The following is an 8,159-nucleotide window of genomic DNA, read 5'->3' as shown; positions in this document are numbered from 1 at the left end:
ATACGGTACGTGACGGAGGGTACCTCGTACCACAACTAGCACCTTCTCTCCCTGTTCCGCTCCCAAATAGAACGAGGGAAAAATATCTGCCAATATGCCTCTGTACGAGCCCTAATCTCTCTTATCTTATCTTTGTGCTCTTTCCGCGAAATGTAAGTTGGCGGCAGTAAAATTGTACTGCAGTCAGCCACAAATGCTGGTTCTCTAAATTTCCTCAGTAGCGATTCACGAAAAGAACGCCTCCTTTCCTGAAACATTTCCGTAACACTCGCGTTATGATCAAACCTACCAGTAACAAGTCTAGCAGCCCGCCTCTGAATTGCTTCTATGTCCTCCCTCAATCCGATCTGATAGGGATCCCAAACGCTCGAGCAGTACTCAAGAATAGGTCGTATTAGTGTTTTATAAGCGCTCTCCTTTACAGATGAACCACATCTTCCCAAAATTCTAGCGATGAACCGAAGACGACTATCCGCCAACTGCCATTACATGCTTGTCCCACGTCATATCGCTGTGCAATGTTAGGCCCAAATATTTAATCGACGTGACTGTATCAAGCGCTACACTACTAACATTACATATACAAACATTACAGGATTCTTTTTCCTATTCATATGCATTAATTTACATTTATCTATATTTAGAGGTAGATGCCATTCTTTACACCAATCACAAATCCTGTCCAAGTCATCTTGTATCCTCCTACAGTCACTCAACGATGAAACCTTCCGGTACACCACAGCATCATCAGCAAACATCTGCACACTGCTATCCACCCCATCCAAAAGATCATCTATGTAGATAGAAAACAACTGCGGACCTACAACACCTCCCTGGGGCACTACTGATGATACCCCCACCTCCGATGAACACTCAGCATCGAGGACAACGTACTGGGTTCTATTACTTAAGAAGTCTTCGAGCCACTCACATATTTGTTAACCAAACGCATATGCTCGTACCTTAGTTAGGAGTCTGCAGTGGGGCACCGAGTCAGAAGCTTTCCGGAAGTCAAGGAATATGGCATCCGTCTGATATCCTTCATCCATGGTTCGCAAGATGTTGTTGTTGTTGTTGTTTTCAGTCCTGAGACTGGTTTGCTGCAGCTCTCCATGCTACTCTATCCTGTGCAAGCTTCTTCATCTCCCAGTACCTACTGCAACCTACATCCTTCTGATTCTGCTTAGTGTATTCATCTCTTGGTCTCCCTCTACGATTTTTACCCTCCACGCTACCCTCCGATGCTAAATTTGTGATCCCTTGATGCCTCAATACATGTCCTACCAACCGATCACTTCTTCTAGTCAAGTTGTGCCACAAACTTCTCTTCTCCCCAATCCTATTCAATACCTGCTCATTAGTTACGTGATCTATCCACCTTATCTTCAGCATTCTTCTCTAGCACCACATTTCGAAAGCTTCTATTCTCTTCTTGTCCAAACTAGTTATCTTCCTTGTTTCACTTCCATACATGGCTACACTCCAAATACTTTCAGAAACGACTTCCTGATACATAAATCTATATTCGATGTTAACAAATTTCTCTTCTTCAGAAACGCTTTCCTTGCCATTGCCAGTCTACATTTTATATCCTCTCTACTTCGACCATCACCACTTACTTTACTTCCTAAATAGCAAAACTCCTTTACTACTTTACGTGTCTCATTTCCTAATCTAATTCCCTCAGCATCACCCGATTTAGTTTGACTACATTCCATTATCCTCGTTTTGCTTTTGTTCATGTTCATCTTATACCCTCCTTTCAAGACACTGTCCATTCCGTTCAACTGCTCTTCCAAGTCCTTTGCTGTCTCTGACAGAATTACAATGTCATCGGCGAACCTCAAAGTTTTTACTTCTTCTCCATGAATTTTAATACCTACTCCAAATTTTTCTTTTGTTTCCTTTAATGCTTGCTCAATATACAGGTTGAATAACATGGGGCAGGGGCTACAACCCTGTCTTACTCCCTTCCCAACCATTGCTTCCCTTTCATGCCACTCGACTCTTATGACTGCCATCTGGTTTCTGTACAAATTGTAAATAGCCTTTCGCTCCCTGTATTTTACCCCTGCCACCTTTATAATTTGAAAGAGAGTATTCCAGTCAAAATTGTCAAAAGCTTCCTCTAAGTCTACAAATGCTAGAAACGTAGGTTTGCCTTGTCTTAATCTTTCTTCTAAGGTAAGTCGTAAGGTCAGTATTGCCTCACGTGTTCCAACATTTCTACAGAATCCAAAATGATCCTCCCCGAGGTCCGCATCTACCAGTTTTTCCATTCGTCTGTAAAGAATTCGCGTTAGTATTTGCAGGTGTGACTTATTAAACTGATAGTTCGGTAATTTTCACATCTGACAGCACATGCTTTCTTTGGGATTGGAATGATTACATTCTTCTTGAAGTCTGAGGGTATTTCGCCTGTCTCATACATCTTGCTCACCAGCTGGTAGAGTTTTGTCATGACTGGCTCTCCCAAGGCCGTCAGTAGTTCTAATGGAATGTTGTCTACTCCGGGGGCCTTGTTTCGACTCATTTCTTTCAGTGCTCTGTCAAACTCTTCACGCAGTATCGTATTTCCCATTTCGTCTTCATCTACATCATCTTCCATTTCCATAATATTGTCCTCAAGTACATCGCCATTGTATAAACCTTCTATATACTCCTTCCACCTTTCTGCCTTCCCTTCTTTGCTTAGAACTGGGTTGCCATCTGAGCTCTTGATATTCATACACGTAGTTCTCTTTTCACCAAAGGTCTCTTTAATTTTCCTGTAGACAGTATCTATCTTACCCCTAGTGAGATAAGTTTCTACATCCTTACATTTGTCCTCTAGCCATCCCTGCTTAGCCATTTTGCACTTCCTGACGATCTCTTTTGAGACGTTTGTATTCCTTTTTGCCTGCTTCATTTACTGCATTTTTATATTTTCTCCTTTCATCAATTAAATTCAATATTTCTTCCGTTACCCAAGGATTTCTAGCAGCCCTCATCTTTTTACCTACTTTATCCTCTGCTGCCTTCACTACTTCATCCCTCAAAGCTACCCATTCTTCTTCTACTGCGTTTCTTTCCCCCATTCCTGTCAATTGTTCCCTTATGCTCTCCCTGAAACTCTATACAACCTCTGGTTCTTTCAGCTTATCCAGATCCCATGTCCTTAAATTCCCACCTTTTTGCAGTTTCTTCAGTTTTAACCTACAGGTCATAACCAATAGATTGTGGTCAGAGTCCACATCTGCCCCTGGAAATGTCCTACAATTTAAAACCTGATTCCTAAATCTCTGTCTTACCATTATACAATCTATCTGATACCTTTTAGTATCTCCAGGATTCTTCCATGTATACAACCTGCTTTTATGGTTCTTGAACCAAGTGTTAGCTATGATTAAGTTATGCTCTGTGCAAAATTCTACCAGACGGCTTCCTCTTTCATTTCTTCCCCCCAATCCATGATCACCTACTATGTTTCCTTCTCTCCCTTTTCCTACTGACGAATTCCAGTCACCCATGACTATTAAATTTTCGTCTCCCTTCACTACTTGAATAATTTCTTCTATCTGATCATACATTTCTTCAATTTCTTCGTCATCTGCAGAGCTAGTTGGCATATAAACTTGTACTACTGTAGTAGGTGTGGGATCCCGATTATGGGATCTGACATTTCACGCTCCGATCCGTAGAACAGTTTTCTTTCTCCTGATAACGACGTCCTCCTGAGTAGTCCCCGCCAGGAGATCCGAATGGGGGACTATTTTACCTCCGGAATATTTTACGCAAGAGGACGCCATCATCATTTAATCATACAGTAAAGCTGCATGTCCTCGGGAAAAATTACGGCTGTAGTTGCCCCTTGCTTTCAGCCGTTCGCAGTACCAGCACAGCAAGGCCGTTTTGGTTAATGTTGCAAGGCCAGATCAGTAATCATCCAGAATGTTGCCCCTGCAACTACTGAAAAGGCTGCTGCCCCTCTTCAGGAACCACATGTTTGTCTGGCCTCTCAACAGATACCCCTCCGTTGTGGTTGCACCTACAGTACGGCCATCTGTATCGCTGAGGCACGCAAGCCTCCCCACCAACGGCAAGGTCCGTGTTTCATCGGGGGGTTCGCAAGATATCATGTGAAAAAAGGGCGAGTTGCGTTTCGCAGGAGCGATGCTTTCTAAAGCCGTGCTGATGCATGGACAGCAACTTCTCTGTCTCAAGGAAATTCATTATATTCCAACTGAAAATATGTTCGAGAACCGTGCAACAAACCGATGTTAAGGATATTGGTCTGTAATTTTGAGGATCGGTCCTTCTACCCTTGTCATATACAGGCGTCACCTGCACTTTTTTTCAGTTGCTCGGGGCTTTACGTTGGGCAAGAGATTCGCGATGAATGCAAGCTAAGTAAGGAGCCAATGCAGTAGAGTACTCTCTGTAAAACCGAATTGGAATCCCATCAGGACCTGGCGATTTATTTATTTTCAATCCATTCAGCTGCTTCATAACCCCAGGGATGTCTATCACTATGTCCTCCATACGGGGATCTGTACGAGACTCAAACGGCGGTATGTTTGTACGATCCTCCTGCCTGAAAGAGTTGTCAAATGCTAAATTTCAAATTTCAGCTTTCGTTTTGCTGTCTTCCGTTGCCAGGCCAGACTGATCAGTGAGTGACTGGATGGAAGCCTTCGACCCACTTACCGATTTTACGAAAGACCAAAATTTGCTGTGGTTTTCAGAAAGATCTTTTGCTAAGGTATGACGGTGGTAGTGGTTGTATGCTTCGGGCATCGCTCTTTTTACAGCAGCACGAATCTCTACCAACTTTTGCCTGCCCTCATTCTCCCGATCTTTCTTGTACCGCGAGTGCAACTGCCTTTGCTTCCTGAGCTTTCTCCGAATTGCGCTGTTAAACCACGATGGATCTTTTCCGTCCATAACCCACTTTTCGCACACATACTTCTGGAATGCGTGATTTACAATGTATTTAAAATTTTCCCATAATTCTTCCATGTCCATCGTACCGGAAGTAAATGAAGTCGATTCATTTACTAAGTGGGATGCTGACAACTGCTTATCTGCTCTTTCTTGTAAGAATACTCTCCTAGCCTTCTTGGCCGACTTTTTGACTTTCGTAACCATAGTCGTAATGACAACATCATGATCATTAATCCCTGTCTCAACACTGACTCCGCCGGTGAGGTCTGGTCTGTTCGTGGCTACCAGATCTAAAATATTTCCATTAGGCGTTGGCTGTCGATTTAGCTGCTCAAGACAGTTTTCGTATAATGTGTTCAAAAGTAATTCACACGACGGCTTGTTTGTACCACCTGTAATGAATCCATAGACATCCCAGTCTATTCTAGGTAGGTTGAAGTCGCCTCCGGCTAATATAGCATGATCCGGGTACTTCTGCGATACAGAGTGTAGACTCCCTTTGAATGTTTCTAGAACTGTCTCGGTGGAACCTGGTGGCCGGTAATAACACCCAACAATTAACTTTATTTCTCCTAGTCCTGTTAAACGTGTCCAGATAACTTCTCAATCACACTCTACTTCAACCTCAGTAGACACAATATTTGTCAACTGCAGCGAAGACACCACCTCCTATGGTGTCTAATATATCTTTCCGATACACGTTCCAACCCTCACTAAATATTCAGAACTTCCTATCTCAGGGTTCAGCCAGGTCTCAGTCCCGAGAACAATTTGCGCGCCACACGCTTCCTGGAGGGCAGTAAATTCAGGAACTTTATTCCGAACACTCTGAAAATTTACTGCTAATATCTTGATAGCTGAAGTGTCTTTACACTGAGCGCGTGCCGATTTCCCTGCCTGCACGTCGACTGGTGAGTGTTCATCAGGACACCTCGCACTACTGCCTAGCCTAAAGAACCCCCATGCGCACGTCACAAGTACTCTGCTACCCGAGTAGCCGCTTCCTTTGTGCAGTGCACCCCTGACCTATATAGGGGCGTCCTACAATTCCCCACACAATAGCGCAAGTCTAGAAATCTGCATCCAAGACCGTCACAGAGTCGACGAAGCCTCTGGTTGAGACCCTCCACTCGGCTCCAAACCAGAGGACCCCAGTCCACTCTGGGAACGATGTTGCAAATAGAGAGCTCTGCTTGCACCCCGCGTGCGTGGCCAGCGGTTTTCACCAAAGCCGCCAGCCGCCAGTACGAACTGAGGATCGCCTCAGAACCCGAGCGACAGGCATCATTGGTGCCGACGTGAGCAACTACTTGCAGACGACTGCACCCCAAACGCCTGATAGCCGCAGGCAAGACCGCCTCCACATCTTGGATGAGGCCCCCCAGCAGACAAACAGAGTGCATGTTGTAATTATTTCCAGCCCTGTACGCTATTTCCCATCACGCTCCTAACGTTGGAGCTCCCAATAACCAGCAAGCCTTTGCCCGCGTGTGCCTGCTCGGGCCCTGCTGAAGGAGCGGCCACCTGCCCACTGGCAGGATGAACGGGCGAGGCCAGCCGGCCAGCCTCCACATTTACCCTCCGCCTCGAGCGACGGGAACGCGTTGCAGTCCGCCACTCACCCTGGGGTGAGGGCGGCCCAACGCGCCGGATACACTAGAAGGTGCCTCGGCGGCTGAGTCAGCGGACACAGCTAGCGACACTTGGGGGGTCGCTAGCGACGCGCCAGACCCTCCGCCGTCGCTGCACCTCGAGGCAGCAGCCTGAAGGCGGCTGGCCGTGGCCAACAGCACGCTCAGCTGCTCGCGAACCGCGGCCAGTTCCTCCTGCGCCCTCACACAGCATGCACGCACCCTGTCCACCCTGCTGCTAATATCTGGACGTATAGAGTTGCGACAAATACAACAGCAATATGCGACTGCACAGTTGCGTCACTAGCGCCAGATTGAACTGCGATATACGAACAATTACTTACGAACTAAGCAATCAAATGACAACGACTACGGCACTAAACAGATATTACAATGCGATCCTACCCATGTCTTAGTACAAATGACAACCGCCTACGCGATTTTACACTCTGCCGTTATTAAAATTTGATACTACTCCTTTCTAATTCGAAAATACGCAAAGATTCGAAAAACTTCACCACGCAAGCACGCAAACACCACAAAGTAATTTGAATTAAACCTGCGGAACTAATACGGAAAACTGAATATACGACTAGTTTCTGCTACTGCTGCACGCACGCGTGACTCTGCAAGCACAGATGAAACTAGACTGGCCTCTGCCTGCTGCTGACTGACTCTACGAAATAAACAGAAAGCACTGGCTGTCCAAAACAAAATTGACTAACGATTCGGCGAATTTATACTTAACAGCTATCAATATGCAATATAACTCCTCTCAAATGCGAGAATACGCAAGGATTTTATGTAATTAAATATGCAAGTGCACAAACACTCGGAAAGAAATTAAGAATCAAACTACGAAACAAATATGAAAGCTAAATATGCGACTCCCCACTGCACTGTTGCTACACTACTACTGCGCTGATACTGCACCAGCGGCTGCTCATGGCTCAGTCCACTCGTTTCTGCTCCCAGGGAAACCTCCACAACAACAACGCCGGAACCAACAACGTAATGCTCAAAACCACTTAACCTTCACGTCCTGGGTGGGCGAGCGACGATGCTCGTACCGATCGGACAGCTCCATCAGACACTGTACAGAGACCGCCAGCGGGCGCAGTCCACTACGCAGCACGGAGATGTCCTCGGACCGACCGACCGACCAACAAGCCACCAAAGGTCAGGCCTGACTTAAGTGATGCGTGGCGGCAACGGTCGGCCGGGCGATGTCCACGCAGGGCTCACTGATGATGCAAGCCGGCGACTGGCTGGCCCGGGCTGCGCTGCAGACGCATTGCAACTTCCTTGCAGAGCCTAACTCACGACCCGAACTGCCGCCGTGAACTCTCTTCCTTGCACGTTCCGACTCACTCCACGGCAGATGACAACCGGGGAGTCATAGCAGCCGAGCAAAGATCTCATCAGAGGGGATATATCGATATGCGCTACTAGCGCCAATGAAGGTCAGGCGAAACAGCAACTCAGTAACGCCAGTAATTTAAATTAACGTGGTGAGATGTAAATACATTAAAACAGGGTGTAAAATACCAAATGGTGCGATGTCGAGCCATGCACGGCTCATTAGAGAAATCAAATTTAGGGAAT

The sequence above is a fragment of the Schistocerca gregaria genome, chromosome 1 (genome assembly GCF_023897955.1).
Source record: "Schistocerca gregaria isolate iqSchGreg1 chromosome 1, iqSchGreg1.2, whole genome shotgun sequence".
In the NCBI taxonomy this organism is placed as follows: Eukaryota; Metazoa; Arthropoda; class Insecta; order Orthoptera; family Acrididae; genus Schistocerca; species Schistocerca gregaria.
Note: the sequence above shows the minus strand (reverse complement) of the source record.